We start from the raw sequence: 27,977 nt of genomic DNA on the forward strand, positions 1-27,977 counted from the left end.
CTTTTATTTTTCTTGCAACACAACATTTTTGTGTCGCTTGCTTTCTTGCTTACCCTATAAAGGTTAAACAGAAATAAGGAAAGAAAAATAAGAATAAAATAAAAAAAAAACACCATCTAGCATAAATGACTCAACACAACAGAGAGTGAGCCACTAGCTACCAGCTACCAGCCATAGCACAGAACAACACAGAAGTGGAGGAACCTGACCGCGACCGCTCCGCGCCGCCGCCGCCGACGTCGCTGCCGGCCGGCCAGCCCATTGGCCGGCTCCTGCTGTTAATTCAGTTTTCAGTATGTCGTTTGCCCGCAAGGGGCATTTCTCTTTACGCAACTTTAGTTTAGTTCTTCCCTGAAGATTACGGTACAAGGACTGAAACTGAGACTGACTGAGACTCTGAGACTCAGACTGAGAGCTAAAGCTGATTTGCTTTTGCAGTGCTGAATTAGTAGCTGGTCGGTTGGTTGGTGGTTGTTGGTTCATCGCATCGCATCGACTTCGGCTTCAACTTCAACTTCGATTTCGACTTTGACTTCCTCTTCGACAACGCATCGGTTCGGTTGGACTACTGGCTTTTGCCTTTGGTTAAAAAGTTAATACCAAACAAGAAGTCTTATGGTTATGGTTACCGTGCATGTCGGCCTGGTCCACCAACAACATCATCATCATCATCATTGGTTACAGAACATAAGAGCATACGAATCCTATCCGGTCTATTATCTGCTACTGCTGGTTCTGACAGCAGCGTAGTGCTGCGCTCCCGCTGCTACTGCTCCTTCTACTGCTGCCACTGCCACTGCCACTTCTCTGTGTGACATACCACCGATACTAAATAGTGTGTCAATATATGGCATGGGCAATCTGAATTTCTGAATCACTCAGTCGAGTGCAACAAATCGTCGAATACGGCTGGCTCGGCAAAATACTGCGCTTCTACGACAACCGAACCGACAAGCGACACGGTAAACGGGCAAACGTTCAAACGTTAGCGTAAACCTAAAACCAAAACCTAAACTCTTGACTCTTGCTATTCTCACGAAACCTAAATTGCATTCAAATTGATTTGTTACTCCGGAAAGTTAGTTTGCCAATATTCGCGGGGAACGCTTTTCGAGTGCGTGAATTGAATAAATTTTGGTTGATTTGCATTTCGTTGTCGTTGATCTGAGTGTTTTTCGTTTTTCGATTTTGTATTTATTATTTTATTTTATTTTTATAGTTTTATTTTTTTGTGGTGAAATTTTAAGCATTTGAATCACGAAGTTCTTTCCGAGACCAATATAATGTGATTTCGGGAGTGTGTGCCATTATCAGATCAATTTGTGAACGCCGAGGAATCTTCATTTGCCTTTAGGTATGTTGCAAGTAATTTGTTGTACTTAGTTTTTAAATTAAATAGCTTTAGCTAGTAATCTTGTGATGCTTATACTTCGTAGAGTAGCTAAGCTATGATGGTTGAAATGAAATTGAAAGACGATGCATTTAGATGCAATGGGATGGGACGCATATCAAAGGAAGAAGAATCCCTTAAGGAAATCTTATTTTTCGACCTAAATTCCAGAGACTTATAAAGAGTTACCTATATAGTTGGGAGTAGCATCGAATACGGGGACGGCGCCAGGTCTGGCGAATACCATTCAGCATTCCTTTGGCTGATGAGTTCTCTCTTTTGAGCCTCCTTCGGGTTGAATGCATATATTAAGTTTAAATTGTGCTTCACTTCACAGTGATTCCGATTCGAAATGATTATTTTTATTTTATTCATTTCTAGATTTTATCTGGTAGCGCAATTAAGATTCGAGCATATTGAATCTTTTTTTTTAATTTTTTTTTTTGGATTTCATTTGTTGTATTTTTGTATGTTTTATTTTTTGTTTTGTTTTGGTTTTGTTTAAGTGGCAATATGTATGTTCGCCTTTTATACGAATGTATTTACAGTGACTTGAATTGGATTATAAGGAAAAAAAAGAGGTTTAAAAAATATATTGTAAAGGGTGAATTTTATGAAAAATGTTGGCGTGCATATAAAGTAAATTGAACTGTAAACTGGAACGTCAATGTATCATTGTGAATTTATTTTAAAAAATACATAAATTTGGGTTCTGTGCGTGTACCTATGTTATTCGAAAAACATGATGAAATTTGGATTTTCAGATAAAGAGAAACTCTTTGTTATGTTTGTCACTGTTAAATGATTTGTGTTTTTGGTTTTTTGTCGCGGGAACGAGCACCTTTTTATTAATTATAAAAAACAAAATATCAAGATTTTTAAATATTGATTTGGTTGAAAATCTCTTTGATATAAAAATCTATCTACTTTACAGATAATTATATGAATAGGATACTAAATGACACCTTAGATTGCGATTGTTCTCTTCAGGATAACAGTGCTAGATATTCCTCCAATTTTTTAGAATATGAATTTATTTGTTTTAGTAGAATTTTTTATTGTTAGTGAAATATTAAATTAAACCGGCATTTAAAAAGTTCTCAGATCGGTTGTCGCTGGATTGACGATATTAGTTTGCTAAAAAACTACCGATTAAAAAAGATAAATGAAAGACAACTTTATATTTTATTTCAAACAAAAAAAAATTTGAAATTATGCTTCGTTTTGGGAATTTGAGCTTTGGAACTCACATACTACAGTTTTTTAATTTTTATTTAAAAGAGTCAAACTTTCTGAAGGAGACTAATCAAAATCGAATAGTTAAATTTCATATTTTTAACTTCGCATAGGAAGTTATTATAATCGGTCCGATTTGTCGAATTAAAAGTATTGACATTTTTCGACGTTTTTAAATATCTAAATACAAGATTTTCAGAGAGATGTCTGTGCAAACGTATGTCCGTGTCGTCCATAACTCAAGAACCTAAGGACACATCGACTTCAAATAACAAAAAATAAAGATTTTCTAGCAATTTCTTATGACTTCAATTAATTTATTTATTGAATTCATCTAGAAATTTGGATTTCAAAAATTTATTGAATTCATCAAGAAACCGGGATTCCAAATAATTATATTGCAATGATTTGAAGACCTTGCTTTCCATTAGAGGCTTTGCAGAAGAATTTTGGATTTATTTGAAGTCTTTTTAAACGTTACATGCTAGTTGCAATTGCTTATGATTGTAAAGACTTTAAGCCGATTTAAAAATTGGAAAAGAATGTCAAGACTTCAAATGAATAGGAGAATTATAATCTTGTTTGTATTGAAATTAATTTTTAACTTCCCATAGAAACTTATTGTAATAGATAGGTCCGATTTGTCAAATTGAAAATGTTGACATTTCTCGACGTTTCAAGGTCCCTAGAGTCGAAATAAAAGAATTTTAGAAAGATGTCTGTGCGTGCGTGTTCGTACGTCCGTACGTTCGCGACTTTTTTTTCGTCCTCCATAGCTCAAGAAACAGTAGAGGAATTGTCTTCAAATACATTTTTTATACAGATAATAAGGCAGAAAGATGCAGAAAGGGCACTAAAGAACATTGCATGGGTGGTTTTTTTTACCATAGTAGTTTGAAAAAAAGGTGAAATTTTTGGTTAACCCTTAATATCTTACGAACCAAAAACGCTAGAGACTTGAATTAAATTGTATATATTATATTGTAACGTGATATCGAAGAAGTATATTTTTTGAAAAAAATCCATTTAACGGTTTTTTTATAAATCAAAAAAAACTGAAAAAAAAATTTGTCACCTGCAAAATTTTACGACTAAAATATGATTTCCAAAAAAAACATTACTCAAAGTTGGTAAAAATTGAATATCGATTCAAATATCTTTTCAAAAACTTGAAATTTAGGCTTCAAACTTATTTTATATAAGGACAAATTTTGAGAAAAATTAAATTGACAGTTTTATTACAAATAATAAAAACCTAAAAAAAAATTAATAAAAGTTGGTAAAAATTGATTTTCGACTCAAATATCTTTTCAAAACTTTGACATATTTAATTTAATTTACTTTAATCTTTTAAAAAATATTGTTGTCAACATTCAGTTAAATTTTGAAAAAGATCCAATTGACAGTTTTCTTACAAAAAATTAAAAACCGAAAAAAACTTAACAAATGTTGGTAAAAAATGATTTTCGACTAAAATATCTTCTCAAAAATTTGAGATAATAGCTTCAAACTAATTTTTACTTATAAGAAAAATTGTTTTCAATATTAGGACAAATTTAGAGAAAAATCAAATAGACAGTTTTTTTTACAAAAAATAAAAACCTAAACAAATGTATAAAAGTTGGTAAAAATTTACTTTCGATTTAAATAGCTTTTCAAAAATTAAAAATATTGGCTTCAAACTTATTTTGCTTAACAGAAAATATTATTTTCGATATTCAGTAATTTTTTAGTCCGTTTTTTCATAAAAAATAAAATCTACAAAAAATAGTACGCAATTTTGGTAAAAATTGATACGAGCACATATAGACAAACTTTTAAGCAAGACAAATCCACAGACGGAATGGGAAGTTATTAGTGTGGGTCGCATCCCAGCCTCTTTTTTCTACTTTTTTTTATTCGATGTTGAAAGTGAATTTAAGTTTAAAAAAATGTTGTGTGGTGTGATTTTGGAGTGATTTAAATTCTTCAAGATGAAATTCTTTTCAAGAAAAAGTAGTTGCAGTTAAGGTTAAAATAATGTATGTACAGTTGTGTTCATAAAAATAGCAGTGCCCTCCAAATAACACAAAAAGGCCTTCAACATTAACGTTATGATATATTTAATTAAACTTCTAACAACAAACTAAAATATTTTATTCATAATAACAGAAAATAAGTACTATAGATTTTTTACTGTTAGCTTTGTCACAGTAAAAACCGTTTTTTAAAGTACTAGATCTATAACGTAAGAATTAAGAAAAACTGTAATAAGTTATATGCAAGTATACAAATAATGTTAGCTTACAATTAGTACTTTGTTGCATAACCATTGCTTTTTATGATGCTTCGCATCTACGTGGCATCGAGTCCACTAAAACCTAGCACCTTTCGATTGGTATTCCGGTGTTCCAAGAATCACACACTGCTTCCCACAATTTTTTCATCCCGCCACAAATTTTCGATGGGGTTAAGGTCGGGGGATTGAGCGGGCCACTCCATAACGGATAACTTCTTCTGCTCAAATCATGATTTTGCATTTTTAAACGTATGCTTTGGGTCACAGTCTTGTTGGTATACCCAAACTAAAGGCATTTCCTCTTCAGCATAGGGTAACATAACCTCCTCGTTAATTTTCCCATACTCGGTTGCATCTCTTATTACCCCATTGGGATTATTAGGCCCGACCTCGTTATATGAAAAGTAAGCCCATATCATAATTTTCCCTCCACCATGCTTTACTGTTTTAATAGTGTACCTTGGATCGCATGCTGCATTTTAGGACCTTCGCACATATTCTCGACGACTGTTGGACCCAAAAAGGATGACTTTGCTTTCACCGCTATATAGAACAATCCTCCATTTCTCTTTTGCCCAATATATATGTGCTTTAACAAACTGCATTATCTTTGCCACATGCCTTTTCGTGAAGAATTGTACCTTGCGTGGACTTCGGGCTGGTAACTTCGCTTATAAAAGACGTCTTCGTATTGTGACAGCATTAACAGGCAGTTGAAGTCCATTTCTTATTTTCCTAAAGCCTATGGAAGGGTTCTGTTTTGCTAACTGAACAATTTTTCTGTCAGTTCTTTCAGTAGTCGTAGTACCCGTGGCATGATGGTTTGTGCGTTGGACTGTCATGCCAGAGGTCTTGGGTTCGATCCCTGCCTGTGCCATCTAAAGTCTTTTCACGGGTATTGCCTCTTGCGAGGAATTGACAAATTCTCCAAGAGTAACTCTTGTCATGAAAAAGTGCTTTCTCAAATTAGCCGTTCGGATTCGGCATATAAACTGTAGGTCCCCTCCATTCCTGACAACATTACTCGCACACAGAAATGGTTGAGAGTTGTAAGTCACTAGGCCCTAGTTCTCAATGGACTGTTGCGCCACCAAATTTATTTTTTTTTTCTTTCAGTAGTCATCCTTTTTGGGCTTCATGTTTTCGGTTAATTTGCCATTTTAAGGGATCATTGATCATTTTTGCTGAGCAGCCTAGGATGTCTAGAATATGTTGGTAGAATAATGGAATAAGTCTTCGAACTGCTTCGGTGCAGTCTCTTGAAAGTCCCATTGTTTATTTTTGAGCCAATATTTATTAATTTTTTATATACTTGTATGTTAAAAATACTCAAAATTTTAAATAGTAAAATATTAACTTACCGAAAATTAAAAAAAAATTAAATTTTTAACCTTCTTAATTATAAAATCAAAAACACTGCTATTTTTATGAACAGTCTATATCCAGAGCGTTTGAAATATTGTGTGTTCACTGGAAAAAGTAGAGTATAACTTCAAGCTAAAAGTCTCTTATATGAAAACGAAAGACCGTTAGATGCAAGCAACATGCTAATTTTTTTTGTAAGAATTTCCGTTCTTAAAATAGTTGAGAATCTAATAAAATGTGATCAGCTCTGCTATTTTTTGAACACAACTGTTATGTTCATATGTATGTATTTATGTATGTATTTTGAATAAAACAATGTTCTTTTAAAAACTTTTACGACACGTTCAAGAACTTTCGACTGTGTTTCCGAAAAGAACAGCAAAACTGCAACTAGATAAAAACACTAAAATTCGATAAGTATTATATTAAAACATAACTGATTACATTATTACAGCCAGCAAAATTGTTTATTTATTTATAAACTTCTCAAAGGAAGTTATTGTAATGGGTCCGATTTGTCGAATTGAAAATATTGACATTTCTCGACGTTTCAACTTCCCTAGAATCTAAATACAAGATTTTTAGAAAGATGTCTGTGAGAACATACGTCCGTGCGTTTGAAATACAATTGTTCGTCGTCCATATCTCATAAACTTAAAGAGACATCGACTTTTAATAAATTTTGTTATACAGATAATAATGCAGAAAGAAACAGAAAGGACACTTAAAAAAATAGAGTGGTTTTTTTTACCATAATAACTTTTTTTAAAAAAGTGAAAAATTTGGTTAACCCAAGATATCTCACGAACCAATAATTTTAGAGGCTTAAATTAATTTTAATATTATGTATTGTGACATGATACCAAACTGATATAATTTTGAAACAAAAATTCAAATAAGTTTTTTTTATAACATTCTAGAAAATGTTGAAAAAAATCGAATTGACAGTTTTCTTACAAAAAATTAAAAACCTTTTTAAAATGTTGAGATAATAGCTTCAAACTAATTTTTACTTATAAGAAATATTGTTTTCAATATTAGGAAAAATTTTGAAAAAAATCGAATTGACTGTTTTTTTTACAAAAAATAAAAACCTAAAAAAAATGTAAAAATTGATTTTCGACTCAAATATCAATTAAAAAATTGTAGATATTGGCTTTAAACTAATTTTATCTTATAAGAAATGTTGTTTTCAACATTCGATTCGAAAATATTGTGTTCGATATTCAGTAATTTTTATATAAAAATCCAACACACCGTTTTTTCATAAAAAAAAATAAAATCTAAAAAAAATAGTACTCAAATTTGGTAAAAATTGATACGAGACAAACTTTTAAGCAAGACAAATCGACAGACGGGATGGGAAGTTATCAGTGTGGGTCGCATCCCAGCCTCTTTTTTATTTGTTTAAATTAGGTAAGCTTTAAAGAGTTTGTTTCCATCGTATATACACGAAGTAGATTGAAGATTGCTGCTTAGTAAGAAGCATGCTTTTCTTTTTCGTATAAAAAAGACTGCGTCCTAGAAGCATTGAATTTAATCTTCCAATCATTGAAGTATTCTTGTATTGTATTTAAATCAAATTGCAGATTGATTTCTATAACGGAACCAACTGAATCTAATGCATAAATACAGGTAGCGTATGCCAAAATTCCCTTTTCACATTATTTTAAACTGGGAAAATCAGATGTGAATAAAATGTATAAGATCGGACCAAGAACTGCTCCTTGAGGAACACCAGCTTCGATATCATACATTTCGGACAAACTTTTGTTGAAAAAAACTTATAATGTCCTTGAACTTAGAAAAGACTTTATTATCTTAATAAGATACATTGGAAAGTTCATAATAGTTTGTGTATAAGGCCATTATGCCAAACAGTATCAAATGCCTTTTCAATGTCTAGGAGGACCATTCTAGTACTTCTTCCTATCACTACATTATTTTCTACATCTTTCGTTATTCTGTGAACTTGATGTACAGTACTGTGTAAAGCTCTGAACCCAAATTGTTCGGGAGGCAATAAGTTATTTTGGTTGATTTGAGAGCAATTTTATTTTAATAATTTTATCAAAGCGTTTGCTAAGTGAAATAAGGACACTGATTGGCCTACAGCTAAGTGAATCACTAGCTTGGTAAACAATTTTGTTAAAAATACTGTGCCAGATTTTGGAAGATTTTTTAAATATATACTTCTAAGATTATCAAATCCTATTGTCTTTCTAATTTTTAATGTTGACAACATAATGTGTGTGTCATTTGTACAAACAACATTATAATTTTCTTCAATTAAACTTAAACCTTCTTAACTTATAGATGTATTGACTGCAAATTCAACTGTTGTATTACAATTAGGCACTAAATGGTTTGCATGAAAAGTATGCGCTAAAGCGTTTGCTTTTTCGGAACTTGTAACCATTATAGAATTAGCAACTCATTGAGCGGGAATAAACGATTTTTTTTATTAATTACTTTTACAATATTCCAGAAGGGTTTACAAGAATCTTCTAAGTCTTGTAATTTACGATTCCAACAGTATTTAAAAAATATTAAGGCCCTTCCATTCCTGACAACAGTACTAGCACACAGGAATGGTTAAGAGTTGTAAGTTACTAGGCCCTGGTTCAAAACGGACCGTTGCACCACCCAATTTATTTATTTATTTAACTTTAATCATTTCAATAATATTGCCAGGTACTATCGCCTTGTATAGTTTTCTTTGGTCCGGATTCATTTCGCATTTGACAACTGAAGTTATAAAGAAAGATATACTTTCGTCAATGTCGTTTTCATTGAAGGGTCCTGTCAGAAAGTTAGTCGTATGTCGTAGTTTAATGTTTAATTTTTTCTAATAGCTACTTCAATTCATTCGAAAACCCCGTTGTTACAGGCAGTTCATTAATTACCATAGGTTGACTGAAAATCCTTCCCATATTGGTTAGAAAAAGATCTAAAGTCGAGTTATTTAATCGATTTTTTGAAGGATAATAAGTTGGGTGAGGTGGTGCAAAATATCAAACCAGTGTCTCTGATTCAAATTAGCAAGAATATTACCCCATGCGTTGGCTCTTGAACACCCCCATTTTCTATTTCTGCTTTTAAAATCACCGCCTATTAAGAATAATTCCCGTATGCTTATTAATTAATCAGGTCATTATTAAAAACAAAACGTTTTGGTGGTGTAGCAGACAAAATTTGTATTGATGATCCGTTGGCAAAAGGTATCTCAATACCAACAATTGGTATTATTTTAGTATCAACAATTAGCAAAACTTAAGCACGATTTTTATACGTATACAATGAGTTGATTTCCTTTGGGGTATTTTTAAGTTGGTACAAGACATAAAATGGAAGGAGTCAATATTTCCATTTATTTAACAGTGAATATAAAACATAAATGAGAACGTCTGCTTACAAGACTTAAAATATAAGTAAATTTTAGTATGTGCTAATAAGGTGTAGGATCGTAGGAATTAGCACATTCTAGCCCCTTCAGACAAAATCTAATTTCAATAACATTTTTAGCACCAATTTTGTGACAGGTATAATTTGGTGCCCAGACATGACAAACGTATTCGAGAAATGGCCGAAAAGTTGTTAAAACAAACTGCTTTATAACATAAGGATCAGGAAATTGTTTTTTTTTTAAATGCATTTATTTATTCATCAAGAAGGCTAAAACATAAAACAAAATTGAAATAGTAACACCATGAAGTGTCTTACAATTAGGTAAATACTTGCAAGCTTTAACCACCAGGACAAAGTTTACAAAAAAAAACATGGCTTAACTGCCGTCTAAATAGTTGATAAATCATACAAAAAATAACATGCATAGCTCAATAATATATTTAAAAATTGTATTTCTATACAGAAGAGCTAGCCTGCAGAATTGATATCATTTTTTTACTTCCATATTATTAAGCAAGAGTATAACTTAATTTTGCGTCAGTATTTCGCTACCAAAAGTATTCCTTCTTATTTCTTTAGTTACTGGACTTCTTCCAATAAAGTGCAAAACATCTTCCTTTTCCTTTAAATTGCACAATGAGCATATAATTGGTAAGTCATCTCTATGAGGTATAAAATTTTGCTGAATAACTTCACCTCTCAACCTAAATATCATTGAAATTTCAACAATGCTAGTATCATCCCTAAAATAATTCCTCTCGTCCAAGTTATAACTTAGTTGACAGTGGAGCTGGCATTCTTTAGATAATTTGGCGTCATTCAAGTATTATTTATCTCGTTGTTGCTTTTAAATCATCCTGATTATTACACAAAAAGGTAAAGTTCCATTCCACATTCTGTTGCCAAATTTATCCAAACAGCACACCAACTTGTTTTGGTTCGTATTCCTTGAAGCGCTGCTATCTTTGGAAGCCTTTTATTGATCGTCTTCATAACTCTCAAGATGTAATCGACTTGAATTTTTAGGGTCCGTATGAACATAGGTGATAATTCTGATTCTAACATAATAACATAGTTGGGTGTATTTGATGGCAGTTTAAAATTCGCTAAATAAAGTACCGGGGAAGTTTCTCAACTGTTTCGTTCCCCAAGATTGTGCCACGTAAAATATGACAGATTAGATACCCCTTCAAATATCTTTAACTTGTTGCTATGTGCTATACTTTTGTTAGAAAAACATCTTAACCAAGTTACACTAATTGCACCTTTAGCCTTAACTAGTTTTCCTCTTAGATGAATTTTTATGCTCAAATTAAGTGAACTCCAAGGTATTTGTATTCCGTGACAACTTCAATGACCTCTTCATTATAGAACCAAGTGGAATTGCGACCTCATTCTCGTTTAAAAAAATAAAATTTTGGACTTAAGAACTGGACATCAAACTTCGAACCTGACAATATTGATACAGGCGGTTTATCATTAAGTGCAATGATTCAGGTGATGCTGCCAAAAGAAAAATATCGTCCGCAAACAGCAATACTTTTATTTTTGTTTTTTATTATTTGTCCAGTGAAGTCTATGCCACCTGGTAAGAGGTCTGTAAGATCTTCAATCAACAAGGCGAACAGACTCGGACTCAATGTACAGCCCTGTTTGACTCCCGATTGTGTTTAAAACCCTCTCGACAGTTCTTCTCCATTCAATACCTTAGCAATTGTATCTGCATATAGATTCTGAATAACTCTTCCAAACTTCCATTACATTCCGTTACTATACAACTTTGAGATAAGCGCATGTCTATCAATCATATAAAATACAGATTTAAAGTCAACGAAAAACGTATATAGCTTCTTGCCTCTATTCAGGAATGTTTCTGCGATACTTTTAAAGGTAAAAATTTGGTCAACCGTCGAATAACCTGTCCTAAAGCCTGCTTGAAAGCCTTATTATAACGTCGCAAGATTATTTAATCAAATTTAGAGACATTTAGATGTAACTGGTGTGTAGAATATCAGCTAACTAAACTATCTAAATCGTTTTCAAGAAGAATTCAATCAAATGCCAATTTAAAACATTTTAGCATTTTAATGTCGTCAGAAAACATAAGACAAAAAGAAGTTTTAATGATGCGACGAATATCATTAACAAAAAGAAGAAAAGGTAAAAGTCAACGGTGGCTTTCTTAAGGAACGCAACATATCAGAGATATTGGAAATGATAAAGACGAATTTATGGTGACGCATTAAAAAAAACGTAAATGAAAACCCAACGCTCATAGTTAAGCTGTTAAAATGTCGTAATAGAGTCTAGTGAAAGCTTTAGAAAAATCAGTTAAAATTACATCAGGTTAAAAACCATCTTCAAAGTAACTTGTGATCTCATTGTATAGAATGGTTAGGTTAGCTGATGTACATTCTCGATGTGCGGCCAAAAAAAGAATCTCTATACTTGACAGTACGTCCGAAATTAAGCTCAAGGTTAAACTGATGTGCATTTCTAGAAGTACGAGTATTACGGCTAAATTTTTTGAGGGGAGGAATGCAACTGGCTCATTCGACATAATACTGTTTAAAAAAACGGTCTGTATTTTATATTAACGACAGGAGACAACGTTGAGTTTTCGAAGCATTAAATTCTACATGGTTTTTGATTCCCCATTGTACAATGCTGTCGAGATCAGAATTTAATGAGCTTATCATACACTGCCCTAGAAGTCCCACATCAGAAGGACAAGGATGTGAATCTATAAACAAATATGAAAAGCTGAGGGCACTGTCGTCATGGAAATAGTTTTATGGATTAGAAGTGGCAGACAAGAGATCGTTTATGAGTATGAGGAAGAGAGTCGGATAGAAAACGGAGCCCTGGGGAACACCATCATTTATTTTATGAATTTCAAACTTGAAACCATCCAATACAACTTGTATCGTACTGATAGAAAGGTAATTTCAAATCCAATGAAGAAGGGATCATCAATACCAAAAGCACGCATTTTTGATAAGAGAGCTTGGCGCCAAACTCTATCAAATGCCTTTGAAATATGAAGTGCAATACTTTATTTCTCCAAAACGATGTAAAGATTTGTTCCACTGTGCGGTGAGATAAACTATGAGATCACAAGTGGACCTATTGCTACGAAAACCATACTTCCGGTCATTAAGAAGCTTCCGTTCTTCAAGATATTTCTTGAGCTGATAACTAATCAGCGTTTTCATGACCTTGGAAAGAAGGGATGTGAGTGCTATTGGACGATAGTTAGAGGGGGAGGATGATTCGTCTTTTTTAAGGACAGGCTGTACAAATGCTGAGTTCCATCTGCTCGGAAAGAGACCTGTAAAGTAGGAAAGATGAAAAAGCTTACGCAGTATTTTTGCCAGCGTTGAAGAACACCTCTTCAGAACAATAGGGGGAATACTATCCCGGCCAGCGGATTTGTGAATGTCAAGGTCTTTTAGTACTCTTGCGACTGCACGAGTGTGAAAGAAGATTCGTCCCATAGAATCATTTACACTCTCAAGAACAGGAGGGCTCATGACACTTTCCGGTAGCGTCGAATTAACAGCAAAATGTGTTGCAAGAAAATTGGCTTTATCAATTGAGCTTACAAGAGAGAGTCATTGTGGACGAGCGTTGGAACCGAGGATAACGTGGTGTTTAGTACGTTTTTTTACAAATGACCAGATATTTTTACTACCTTTAGGACATTGTAGTATTTTTGCCTTAATTTCTTATCATGTAAAATTTGGGTTGTTGAATATGGCCGTAACAAGTCTTTCTAAAAGAGCAGCAAACAAGATTTCAAGACAAAATGAGTAAAATCCCATCTGGACCTGATTTCTTATCACTATCAAGGCCCCTATGTCATCTTTCAACTTCTGAGTAGGTTAAGATTAATGAACTGATATTGAATTGATTCACTAGGATAATAGGAGACAAAATTACAACTGTTTTTCTGTAATTCTGGACATCTTATGTGCAGCAAAGAATATCCCGCACAAAAACAATATCGTGAGTTGTTCTTCTGGCTCTCAGAAATTGCAATCCTAAAAAGCTTTGCCTAGCTTGGGAACAAGGAAAGAAATTGCAGCACATTTTGTAAAATACATATCTTGTAAAACGATTTTGAACTCTCTCTATTCTATCTGATAAATTTTGTTGACAAGGATTCCAGATAAAATCCGCGTATTCAAGATTTGGCCTGGCCAGAGAAGTATATAATGATACAAGGGTGTATGGGTCGGAAAAATCAACGGAATTCTTTTTAATGAGCCCTACCATTGAGTTAGCTTTAGCAACAATCGCATCAATATGAAGAGAGAATGAAAATTTAGAGTCCAAAAGAACCCCCAAATCTTTCACTTTTAATGTTCTCTGAAGAGGCTTGGAATCAAGAGAATAAATAAACTCATAAGTAAGAAGTTTTCGAGAGATGGGAGAGATGAAGGTGACTACCTTAAGGAACACCAGACGTACACTTGATTGATCTTGAAGTATATTCCTGAATCTTTACTTTTTGAACCCTGCCAGTTAGAAATGAAGAAATCCATTCGAGTAAGACTGAATGGATTCCAAAAGCATCTAGTTTAAGAAGCAATATGCTGTGATTTACCGAATCAAAAGCTTTGCTGAAATCAGTATATATAGCATCAACTTGACCTCTTATTTCGATAGCATCAACAACAAACGATGAGAACCGTGTCAAGTTTGTTATAGTTGACCTACCCGAAAGAAACCCATGTTGAGCACTATTTATATGTTCACAAGAAAATCAAGTTTGTTTTTGACTAAACTTTCAAACTTGACTAAACGGACAACTTGCAAATCCCCCTATAATTTTCAATATTATTTTTAGATTCCGATTTAAAAATGGGGATTAGGAAAGAAGATTTTTATTCATCTAAAAATATCCCAGATGACAAAGAGAGTTCAAAAATTGTAAGCAACGGTGCATAGAGAGACTTAGAACATCTTTTTAATATTATGGCAGGGATGCCATCAACACCTGAATTCGAATTTGGCTTAAGAGAGTTAAGTGCGCTTAAAACATCAGAGTATTCCAAATGTAAAGATCCAATATCAACCTTAGGACTGTTCCGAGGAGGTTGAGGAAAGTTTGGATTGAAATTAGAATACACCGATTCAAAAAAACTGAGCAAAAAGCTCAAGAGTTTTATGAACATCAGTGGATTCATCGCTGTTGAAATTCATAGAATTTGGGATTCCAAGAGATTTTCGTTTAGAGTTTATAAACGACCAGAAACGTTTAGGATCGCTCTTTAAATCATGCTCCAGATTCAAGATATAATTTCTGTGTAAGCACCATAAAATCTTTACGAAATTTGCCGAAAATATTTTTGTCGTCCGTACTATTTCATTTTTTAAAATTGTCGAAAGATTTTTAAGATGAGCTAATTTTTTGTTATACCAAGGGGGTTTGGATCCATTCTTTTTGGTTAAAGGCACAAATAAATACAAAGCATTAGTTAAGATGCACAAGATATGATTAAAAGTATTCATCAAGTTTAAATTAAGAAACTCGGTATTCCAGTCAACATTTTCAAGGTAATTATTGAGTCCAATGAAATCGGTTTTTGAAAAATTAAATGAATTGACATTGTGATCTACTTTTCTTAAATAACTATAAAACTGTAATTCAATATATAATTCTTTATGATGTATCGAATCACTAAAATGTATGTTTTTTTGTAGGTAATAAAAAAAACTGATGTAATGCTAATAAGAACAAATTAGTCACAAAAATATTATGTTTTTACGTTGTTTCAAAATGTATAATTATATAATAGTAACTTATAAGAATACATAATTTTCCTTTCTAATTCCTTATAATTTGTTTAAATTTATATGTTAACAGAAGAATGAGGTAATATTGACGAAGTATTAAGGACGCAGTTATAGCTACCACACGTTCTCATGAAATGAAAAAAATGTGTTCTACCAAACCAAACACCAAACCATACATACCACCAAAAATAGTTGGAATCTTTGGATATGAAACCTGTAGTATTATTTGCTTGATATTTAAGAGGGCGACACCTAGTGGCCTAGAGGTCTTTTTGATTAAAAGTGTCAAGAAATTGTTAGTTTATAACTTCATTATATTTAAAATTGTGTACTAAGTAGAATACACTTTCCAATTCAATAAAAAGTAATAATTGCCTGAACAAGACATTTGTTGTATTATTTAAAGAAAAATTGAAACAAATATTGTCAAAAATGTAAAATATCATTTTTTTTAATTTTAAATGTAATATAAAGAGTTGTGGTCTAGGTAAAATTATACGTTCCAAAAAATTATATCTTTTTAATGTTTTAATAATTCTTTTTATGAATTTAAAAACGATGACTTTTTCATAAAATTATTTTGATAATTATAAAAAGTGAACAAGTTTTAACAATTTCACTATAATTTAAGTTTTTCAAACTAAAAAAACACATAAAAGTGGAAAAATCTAAAATCCTCAACACACAACAAAAACATCTGTCAAACAAGTAAATACACCGCATCGAATAGTTGTCGGACTTTCATTTTTTATGGACCTAATGTCAAAATTACAAGTACAACAATGTACACAAATGGGTGTTGTAGGGTGAAACGTACGAAAGATTCCGGTCTTTATGGCAAGGTGTCTTTGAATCAAATAAAAAACACCTTTATTGATTCTATTCGATTTTATCTAAATCCAACCAAGAATTAATTTAGCCTTATTAGTTGCTGAGTTAATGTTTTGTGACAATTTCAATTTTCCATCGCAAAACACACTAAGGACAGACACTAAATAATGGTACTTCGTCAAACATATAATTAAAGGAAATTACAGAAATCTCTCTGGTAAAGCTCATAGGTTAACATTTCTCAACGTTAAGAAGTAGACAGTTGCCAACACACCAATCAAAGAACAAGTTAAGATCACATTCCAATCTTTCACAATCACGAGAATTACAAACAGTTTATTGACTATTTCACCTGCTTTAAAATCACTAAAAGTTTTTTTTTTGATATTAGGAAATCTTCAAAAGATACTTGGCAGTATTCGACACCAATTAGTGTGGGACTCTTAACCACTAAAACCACTTCTTCATCAGGACCAATCTTGAAGGAACGACTTCCGATTTTTCTTTCTTAACTTTGTACAATCACTTTGGGGGAAGTTTAAACTTTTAATACTTTCCCATGTTTTTTTGGGCCATAAGCTCATTTTGCTTCATTGAGTTTGATGCGCCATTTTTCGGGCCAAGCTCTCACTGTGTTTAACCGACGGCATTTTGTAATTTTACTGTTGAATTAGAGACACATTTGCCGGTACCAAAATTGCGGTATCATCTGCAAAAGTAGCCATTATTGTGTGATTACCAACTGGAATATCCCTTGTGTATAGTAAATACAGGGTAGGACCTAGGACACCTCCTTGTGGTACACTGGCTTCTATTTTCTTCAATTCCGAGTATTCTTGATCGTACCTTACTCTAAACAATCGGTCTGAGATGTACGATTTTAATATTTCAAAGTACTGCCTGGGAAGATCCCTTTGCAGTTTGTCAACAGCTTTTTCTATTACATCAGATATTCTATGAACTTGGTCTATCGTAAACTAATGGTTTGGGATTAACCTTCTTTCTTCTATGATTTTGCTAAGTCTCTTCAGAAGCAATTTTTCAAACACTTTTGCCATAGTTGGTATAAGCGATATTGGTCTGTAAGCCGTCACTTCTGTAGGTGGTTTACCTTGCTTTGGTATGACAAGTACTTCAGCAATTTTCCAATGGTGCGGGACATACCGGTGCCTAAGCCATGCATTTATAATATATTATAGTTTAATGAAGGGTTTCAATGGCATTTCTTTCATAACCTGAGCAGTAATTAGATCGTAACCTGGTGATTTTTTATTTGATAGTTGATGTAAACACATACTTTCATCTATCTTATCAACAAAATGTAAGCCGCGTTTGATAAGTATGGCTTAAAAACATTCGCAAGATGTTCAGCGAAAAGGTTAGCTTTTTCTTTCGGGTTACCGATCCATTTCCCATCTTGAGATTTCTAGGCTGAATTTTGTAACTGCGGTCTTTTCAGGTGCTTGGCTGCTTAAATTAAGTCGTTAAATTCCTTCGGAATGTACTGAATGAATCATTTTTGAATTAGTAAATTTGTTTTTTAATATTGTTGCTTATACGGTTAAACGTTGTTTTATCATCTGGAAATCTAGTATTTTGCAATTTTCTTCGAGCTCTTCTTTTCTCTATTATCAACTCTCTTATCTGTTGGAGAACTTTCTTTAGCGGCCTTTTGCACATCAGCAATAAATTGTTCCACTTCATGGTCAATTTGCTCAGTGACTATTTCACTTGCTTTAATTTCGCTAAAGTGATTTCAAAAAGTATTCAAAGTTATGAAATAATCGAAACACAGGGCCCTAATAACCGTTTCACTCCATTTTCGATTTAAAGTTCGTTCTCATATCATTCGATTTCGCGAAATTAGTCAATTATCAGTAAAAAAAGAGACCAGTAAAAATGTTTGTGGAATATGGTAATAAGTAATTGTTCCAAGTTATATCTGCAACTCAATATCTTTGAAATGTTTATATAATAAAGACAAATTTAAGTTTGAAAACTATCTTTAAAAACAATCATGATTGCTTCATATAATCTTTTTTGAACTATGTAAATCCTATAGAATGTTGTTAAAATTCTATTAAGTTTTTAAATATCAAGATTTAGTCTGCGATGTTTTTTAAAACATTTTAAAGCATCACTGATATTTGAAATTTCGGGGTCAACTAATTTCGCCAACTAATTTCGTCTTACATATCGAAAAGTGGCGTAGTGCAAACTGCGTACTATTAAACTTGATTTATGTAATAACTTTTATATCTATTTGTTCTTTATGCTTTTATTTGTACAAATACATAACTTGACTTTTTTAAATATGTTGTACATTTATATCGCCGCCGCGTCGGCCGCTGACGTACAGAAAATACGCAAACAAACACGAAAAATGTTGCACATTCTTTGTAGGATGTTTTCATGTTCGGAATCCCAATCCCAATCCCAATGTGGAAAGCATGGATGACTCGTTTTCGTTTGTTTAGATGGTGTATTCGCATGGATGCGTAAAAGTAGAAGAAGATGCTGATTGCGAATTGACAACGCTTCAGGGTGTCGTTGGCGTCTTCGTCGTTGCGTCGCGCCTTCGTCGGTCGTCCGGTGCGCTTGGCGCAAAGGGGCTTTAATGTATCAGAGATGAGAAAGAGACGGTATTAGTTTCTATAATTATCAAGTTTTATTTTAGTTCGTTTTTAATGAGGATGTACACTACGTGTGTTTTTCAAACGTTAATAGATAAGTGCTCTGCGATGAAGTGCAGTCGCACTTTTACACTTTATGTGCATCATTAAATTAATTTCGATAAGAACGTGACTCTTCATGCGACACTTAAATGCGACTTGACTTGGGTGAATGTATAACGCCAATTGTTTATGTAGGTCAAGTGCAGGCACTCTTTTCCGTCAAAATAATATAAACAAAATATTATTCATCATTGTACGTAAAAATATACATAAATTTATGAATAATTTTGTTGGATTGTGTCAACAAACTTTTGTGTTCTTTATATGTCATTATTAAAAATGACACCGTTCCGTTTTTATGACTGCATTTGTTGAACTTTTGTTTTCTTTGTCAGTTTTGACGTGACTTACATTGCATGTTGTACATATGATAAAAATGAAGGAAAAATATGAAAATAGAGTGTTTAAAAATATAATGTCTTATATTCTAATGTTTGTTGGAATTTACATATTTGACATTGGAAAATGCAGGAGCTTGGCATGTGAAAGATAAAAAGGAGACATTGATTAACATGTTTTTTGATTCATCGTATTTCTTATTATTTTGTTCTTGATGAGGTTCTAAAAATATGGTTGTTGTTATATTAAATGCGTTTTTAATAACTCTGTTTCGCAAGTTTTTATGATTATAACTGTGCCCTATTTTAAGCATTATTTGCGTGAGAGCTCGGGATCTAAAATATATATGTATAACAAAACAAAAAGGCATGTCTTCTCTTTTTCCTTATATTTATCTCAGATCTTACTGATAACTTCCCATTACTTACTTACTTAGGTCCGAAGACCTATTAAGTCCGTTGGGAACCGCTTAAGGGCCTTAGGGCCTCTACTACGCCTACGCGCCATCGTGTACGCTTTCCGGAGATGTGTTTCAGCTCCATCCAACTTTTGCCTAGTGGCGCTGATTCCAACTCGAATGTTCTGCGCCATGTGCTTCTCGGTCGTCCAGCTCTTCTTCCATCTTGTGTGAGCGGATTCCACTGCATTACTTGGCCTGCAATTCAGTCGTTACCTTTTCGAAGCGTATGTCCAATCCATTGCCACTTACGCCTTCGTATTAAAGAGTCTATAGGTTCCTGCCTTGTCCTTTAATGAAGGAAATCCATTGATATAAGGTTTGGCCAGAAAATCCTTAGGATGATACGAACACATTTATTTACGAAGGTTTGCAGCTTTCTTGTATTGGCGAAAGTAACCTTCCAAGTGCTGCACCCATAAAGAAGCGCAGATTCCACACTTGTGCGAAACAGTAGTAGCTTCGTCCTTAAGCTGATAGAGTTATTCTTCCAAATTTTCGACAACATACCGATAGCCGCTTTTGCTTTGGCGATGTGGCAGATGACATCTTGTTCGGTCCTGCCTTCGATGGAGACGATACTTCTAAGGTAATGAAAACTCTCAATTTTTTCCACCGGTTGCGAGGAAATATTTATTTGAGAGGATGGTCGGGTTCCGAGTCTGATAATTTTTGTTTTGCCGGAATTAATTTTCAGCCCCACAACTTCTGCTTCTCTCTCCACACTTGTTGTCATTTGAATGAGATCCATGATCCTATAAGATCCAAGTGCTTTAAATAGGATGTCAAAGTCCATTGGATCCCTCCGCTACCTGACAGAGCTGAGCGCAGTACATCGCTTATCACCAATAAAAACAATATTGGGGACAGAATACAGCCCTGTCTGACTCCGCTTCGGATTTCAAAATCACCTGACAACCTACCATCGCGATCGTGCAGAACGTGACACTTGGATCCATCATATGTTGCTTTAATAATAGCAAGTAGTTTTTCTGGGATTCCTCTCCTCTGCAAAGCTAACCAAATATACTCCCTTTTAACGCTATTAAAGGCCTTCTCGAAGTCGATGAACAGCAGGTGTTGTGGTAACGATATGCAAAGCACTGTTTAATAATGATACACAAGGTGTTGATATTATCACTACAGGAGGATGTTCGGCATCGAGTGTGGCCTCAAGTCGTTCTCTGATGCGTGTGATTTTGGCAACGGCAGGTAGAACGCAAATTAATCTCCAGCTTCCGCACTTTGCTAGATCTCCTTTTTTGAGAGCTTGACAATAATTCATTTCTTCCATTCATCGGGAAAGCTTTCGTTGGTCCGGACTTGTTTTATGAGTAGATGGAGCAATTCGCTGGATGACGTTGGCGCTGCTTGTAAAAGCTATGCGGGAATTCCATCAAGTAACACCGCTTTGTTGTTCTTAAGTGATTTGATTGCGGCAACGATCTCATCTTTACTGGGAGGTGCGGTGCGGATTCGGGGATTAGTTCGTTCAGGCGCTTCTGAAGGCATCGGCTGCACGTTGTCTGCAAACACTCAGTTTAAAACCGAGGAAAAGTCTTCTTTCCACCTTCTGACTTGCTCATCCACCGAACTTATCACAGTACCGTCTTCTTCTTTCACCAGATGTCGCTTTGAGCTGTGTGTACCGTTCAACTTTTTGGTCATTCTGTAAACGGTCCTGCTGTCGCACCTGTTTGCAACATCTTCTGCTTCTTGTACCAATGCGTTGATGTAGTTACGCTTGTCACGGCGCACACTGCTGTGACTCTCTCTTTTTCATGTAGAACGAAGACTACAGCTCATTTCTTTCTTCGCTTTGTGCAGCAGTTATTCGAGCCCTTAACTGTTTGCGTTGGTTGATCCTTGTCCAAGATTCTTCTGAAAGTCAAGTGTTGTTGCTTCCTTCTTTCGGACCGACTATTCTGTGAGCACCTGAAATGAAATAATTTTCCACATTCCAATGGTGTTCGATGTTGTCATGTCGGCTGATTATTCTCATTTCCTGAGACAGGTGGTCCTGAATTGTTGACGAGTAGTGGGATCCTTTAGTCTGGCGATTTTGAACTTGGGGGCTCGCATTATACCTAACATTAGGGTAGCTATCATTAAGTGGTGATCACAGGCAAGTCCCATGTCGGCGCCTCTTCTGTTTCGGATATCCCAGAGACTGCTTTTAAAGCGTCGACTAATAGCGAAGTGGTCAATTTTGTTGGAAGACGCTTGCCTGTCCGTCGACACCCATCTAATTTTATGGCACTGTTTGTGTTCAAACCTGTGCCACCAATCGCAAAGCCATTGGCGTTGCAGAAGTCAATGAACCTCTCACCATTATCATTGTAATTTCTTACACCATGAACACCTATCACATGCCTTAGACCGTTGTTGTTACAGCCAAACTTTGCATTGAGGTCTCCCATAACCATAATAATATCTCAGCGGTTAGTATTGTGTTAGGCGGATCCTAGTTGACTGTAAAAGTATTTTTTCCCTTCATGAGATGTGATCTCTATCGGTGCGAAACATAGTATAATGGTGACGGGTAGTACTCTACTCTAAAACCTAGCTTTCTCCAAATGGATCCCACGAAATAAGTCTTCTGGTTGCGGTTTTTGTAAGGATTAACCCAACTCCAGCTTTTCGAGCGTTTCCTGGATCGTGATCAGAGTAGAGCAGTGTGTCGGTTACTTGTATTTGTGCGATCCGAAACATCGCACTTTGCTTAACCCTAAGATTTCTATCCTGTACCGCATAAATTCTCTCTCTAATTGGAGGAATCTGGTATTGTGCGGGCCTTCACTTCTTGCGTCCAGAAACGTCCTCACATTCCAGAAACCAATCTTTGTTGTGGTACAATAGACAAAAGTCGTCAACGGGTTATCATTAATTATCCGAGGCGTAATTTTGGTTTCAATAGCGGGATGGAGTTCATAGTTACGAAGAGTGCTACTCTCCGTAACCTATCCTGAAGAGTCAGGAAAATTCGCCCTCGCAATTTTAGCTAACTTATGTATATAGGGACATACAAATCATTTCCCGGGGGGTGTTGCTATGTTTCCACCAAAGGCTTATCTCAATTTAGATTAAATAAATCTTTTAGGTGTTTTAAAATGATTAAGTTTGACAGTTTGACTAATAGTTCCTTTTCTGTCATGGTTTTAACCATCTAAAATGTAAATGGTGTTTCGATGTTTCTTATGAAGTGCAAGTCAGATAGTTTGATTCGTGTCACATAATGAAAAACAGAATAGTTCAGAATATGCTACCTATTGCATGTGCTAATTTAATTAAAACAAAACAATTTTTTTGTACACAAACATGCAAATAAACGGACCATAACGCATTACCTGTAAAACAAACTCCTCTACACAGGACTCGACTCCGATCCCCGACCGGAATCGAGGCGAATAAAGCTCAAAGAATTTAGGCGAGCTTCAGGATCGCTTCAACACCAAATGTTAATGTAGTAGTCTACGAACAAACCCCCTTTTTGAAGTTTTTATTTTATGTCAAATTATTTGGTTAGATCTTTAAAATCGACTATCCCATTACACAGACGTATTTTCTTGATTTTGATTGTCAACTATCAAAAATCAGCTTACACGATTTCGGATCGTTTTTTTGGCAATTTATCACTGTACTATAGATGGAATACAAAAAAACACGGCAATTATAAGTTTTCAGGTTCATTTTGTCAAGTTTTTCAGCTTTATTTACTATTATATAGTGGGAAAGCACTTAAGCACTGAATGATAGAAATGAAGGAACCAGAAATGTGGTTTATGTAAGAGGCACTGCGATTTGTAGATTTCATAACTTTTTGCCCAGCTTAAAGAGCCGCGGCCGGTTATAGCTGTCATTGGTTTTCATTATTGAAACGAATCATTGCCAATGATAGCTTACTGACACTTAAATAACCTATTAAAAATTAATTTTTATTGTTTTAAGAAGTTAAGTTTCAAAATGTACGTTAACTTAATAGAAAAAGCTTAGGTTCCTTCACGTTTAAATCTTTAAGTCCAGAGAATTTTTCTAAAAGTAATTCCAATTTTCAGTGGTTAAAAGTGTTAAACAACCGTTTATACTTACTTACTTAAGGTGGCGCTACAGTCCTGTGTGAACTAGGGCCTCACCCAAAAAACTTCTCCATCTAGCTCGGTCCCTAGCTAGATGACTCCAGTTTCGCGCTCCAAGTTGGGTGAGGTTACTTTCCACTTGTGCGCGCCACCTGATCAGCGGTCTTGCTCTACTGCGCTGTCCTGTTGGTGTGGATTTGAAGACTTCCCGGGCCACAGCATTCGTTTCCATGCGTTCTACGTGACCCAGCCATTTTAGTCGTTAGGCTTTTACCCTTCTGGCTAAGTCTAGGAGCTGTACAGCTCGTCGTTCCATCTTCTCCTCCACTCCCTTTCGATACATACGGGACCGTAGATCACACGAAGAACTTTTCTCTCGAACCGACCCAAGGTGCTTCCATTGGTTTTTGTCATAGTCAATGCTTCTGCACCGTATAGCAGGACCGGGATGATAAGGGTCTTATGTAGCAACACTTTGGTTCCTCGAGAGAGGACTTTACCACTCAATTGCTTTCTTAGTCCAAAGAAACAGCGGTTAGCAAGAGTTATTCTGCGTTTGATCTCAGCGCTGGTGTTGTTTTCTGCGTTTACAGCGGAGCCTAGGTAGACGAAGTCCTTGACTACCTCAAAGTTACGTCTGTTGATGGTGACGTTTTGACCAAGGCGTCAGTGTTGTTTGTCCTTTCTTGACGACAGCATGTACTTTGTTTTGCCCTCGCTAACCCCATTTTTGCACGCCTCTGCCTCAATACTCACAAAAGCCCCAGTGTCCTACCTATATGGAGCAGCGTGAATTCTCCATGGTCATCCTGCACAAACGGACGAATTTGGCAGGGATGCCAAAACAAGGCATGGCTCTATACAGCTCGTCCCTGTAGGTGGTGTTATATGCGGCCTTGAAATCGATGAAAAGATGGTGGGTGTCGATTTGGTCTTCTTGGGTTTTTTCCAGGATCTGCCGTAATGTGAATATTTGATTGACTGTAGACTTTCCTGGTCTGAAACCACACTAATAAGGACCTATAAGGCAGAGAAGAGGTTCCATTCATCGGGCATGCTTTCTTCCGACCATATCTTACAGCATTCGGCGCTCCTCTCTCCTCTTGTGCTCATATAGCTCATGAGCAGTTCTCGTCCTTTTAAGTAGTGACGCTTTGCGTGCCTGTTGTTTGGCTGCAACTGAATGCTGACTTTCCTCATAAAACCAGGGGTTTCTTCTTTGTTGGCCCTGGTTTTCGATACATTGTGTTGGCGGCAGAGAACTCCTAGAGAGGTTACTTGTAACTCGGTCGAAAAAGGATTTGGCGATCTCTTGTGATTGTAGCCGTTTGACGTTGTACCTTCTTTCAGCGCCTCCCTGTTTTTCCTTGGGTCTGGAAATCCGAAGTGGTACCTTGACTACAACGAGGTAGAGGTCCGAGTCGATGTTAGCTCCTCGGAAAGTTCGTGCATCCATGATGCTGGTGCAGGCTGTTCTCCCTAATTATTCCACCAAATATGTCTTCCCTTCCTAGCTTTGCATTATTTTTCGCCCAGAATAATTTTAATATCGTAGCTAGGACAATGCTCATATGTTTTGTCTAAGAGCTCGAAGAACATATCTTTGGTGTTGTCATCTTTCTCTTCTGTGGGGGCGTGCGCGCATATCAGGCGCGAATTTAGCCATGATGCGTATGGTCACCTATAGCTCAAGACTTCTTGCCTAAGCCTAGCTTCAATGACGAAGCCGCATCCAAATAAGCTCTGTTGGTTTTCGTGGTAGCAGTCACCATAGTAAATATCGCAATTTTTCATCCTTTTTTTGCCGGCCCATCGTCCTGGATGGCGGTGATGTCTGATTTATAGCAGTTTAGGGCCTCCGCTTATTCTTCGGCCGCACGCGGTCTATTAAGGGACCTAACATTCCACGTGCATATCCGAAGTTCGTTGTCCTAAATTTGTTTGCGTGGGTTGTCAACACCTCTCCCCCCTCTCTCGTTTGCTGCCCCCAACAACTTTTCACTGGGGTTGGAACCCAATCGCCAGTTGAGATACTTCGAACATCGAGAATCAGTTTGCTATTACATGTTAAACATGCTTAATCTAGAATAGAGCTTGAAAGCCTATACATAAAAATTAAATTCCTGAGAAAATGATTCGTTTGGATATCGTCCACTTCTCTCTAATAATTTTTAAATAATAAGGATCCTAATACTACATCCAATAGAGGACTGTAAAATAAAAGTATATTGCTGTAAATATTTTCAACATCAGGGGACAATCTTTTCCATGTTTAATAATGAAAATCTTCATAATGTTTCAAAAATCATTTACTAAATGTATTGATTACAAGTTTTGTTCAACATGACACGTTTATGCTATAATAAGCGTGCACAAATGCCAGACTTATTTATGTTTATTACCCACTCTGGACTTCAAGAATTTTAAAAATGATTCAAAACATGCATTCATTGTCAAAAATAGCATTTACTCGTTTTTCTAATTAGAATCGTGTTAAATTAGTAAATTTGAAACTAAGTTAATGGTCAAAAAAAAAAACCATTCATCAAAAAAGTGAATAAAGCATACAAAAATAAATATACATACATTTATCTTTTAGCGGGAGTTTTCTTTAAGGAGCTTGAGAATTTTTATTCAAAATATAAGACAAAAATATTGTTGGAATTATTTAATTACAATTATCTTTATCATATCCACCGTGGCTACAAGCTTTTTAATCCATCCGACTTGTAAGAATTAAGTTGTCATCAAATTGATTTTGCTCATTCTTCGATCCAGGAAAATGAGCAATAACACAATTCTTGTAAAATAATTGATGATGAATTGTCAAACCTTATTAAACTAAAAAGTTGACACACTTTGACATTTTCAACTGCTAAACCATAAATAATAATCATCGAAGCTTCTTATCCGGCTAAAAAAACACCCTTTAACATTACATATACATACAAATGTTCGTTTATTTTGTCTGATGCAAATATAAATTTAGTTTTCCTTTGTTAATATTTATCTTTCTTGACAAATGGACAGAACTCATAATGAATATCATTACTTGGATAACTGCTTTCTTTTGAAGGATATTTTCCACTAAGAAATAAGTTTGCATATTTGGTTTTCTTTTGATTCATTCTGTGAGATCTATAAATTTGGAGGCCATCAGGTGGATTTTCCAATACTGCTTCGAGTTCTTCATCAATTTGCTTTCCACTAACTTGTGTTTCCATGGATTTAGTTGTAAGCTTTTTATCTTTCGAACGTTTTGTTTTACGTCGAATTTGTTTTTTGGTTTTTCTATTTTTTTGTCTTAATTTCATTATTACACTTTAAATTTACTTCAACACTATGTTTATGTAATTTGATTATATTGAATGAAAATAAAATTAATTTAAACATAAAACAGACTTGAAAAAATCTTTAGTAGCTTTTATGAAAATTATAAAATTATCAGTTCACTTTTCTTTTTTGAAATCTATTCAATAACTAAGTGGAAGCTAACTGACTCAAATTAATTTTTGGTTTGAAAATAATAACGGATTTTTAAGTATTTTGTTTAACTATTGTATAATTTTTCCAACAAATTCTTAAATACGATATAGAATTATAATATTCTAGAAAAACTGTACCTATGGTGACTGCTACCGAGAAAACCAACAACGCTTATTTGAAAGCGGCTCTGTTATTAGAACCAGACTCAGGCAACAAGTCTTGAGCTATAGGTACATCAACGAGGGCCTCATGACCATCCGCATCAAGCCTAATATATGCAAAGGATGACAATACTAAGGATATGGTCTTCGAGCTCTTGGACAAAGGATATGAGCACAAGGAATTTTTGGTGGAATAACCGGAAAAACAGCCCGCACGACAACATTTCCTATAACGGATCAAGCTTATCGATTTTGCTGCCGGGCGAAACTTCATGATCAACATCCTTAAAAGAACTTCTAGTTCTTCAGATCGATAGACGCTGAACATGCTAACAGCATCATGAATGTCTGAAGTTTCAAAGAAGCTAACATAATTTCAGAACACTATCTCCTTGTAGCCAAGAGAGTTTCCT

At 34.8% G+C, this 27,977-nt stretch overlaps 1 protein-coding gene across 4 annotated transcripts in view; it reads left to right on the top strand.

Moving 5' to 3' along the window:
- The first annotated feature begins 210 nt into the window (after nt 1–210).
- LOC129942277 (anosmin-1) overlaps nt 211–27,977 on the top strand; it is a 36,393-nt gene continuing 8,626 nt past the window's right edge. The window contains exons 1-2 of one of the 4 annotated variants that reach the window (XM_056051142.1): nt 216–1,114; nt 1,220–1,354. The gene's annotated coding sequence lies outside the window, so the exon portion shown is untranslated. Of the gene's footprint in view, nt 1,355–27,977 lie in introns of all 4 variants that reach the window. The other 3 variants (XM_056051143.1, XM_056051144.1, XM_056051141.1) reach the window with 3 other exon arrangements.

This window comes from Eupeodes corollae, chromosome 1, assembly GCF_945859685.1.
Source record: "Eupeodes corollae chromosome 1, idEupCoro1.1, whole genome shotgun sequence".
NCBI classification, from domain to species: domain Eukaryota; kingdom Metazoa; phylum Arthropoda; class Insecta; order Diptera; family Syrphidae; genus Eupeodes; species Eupeodes corollae.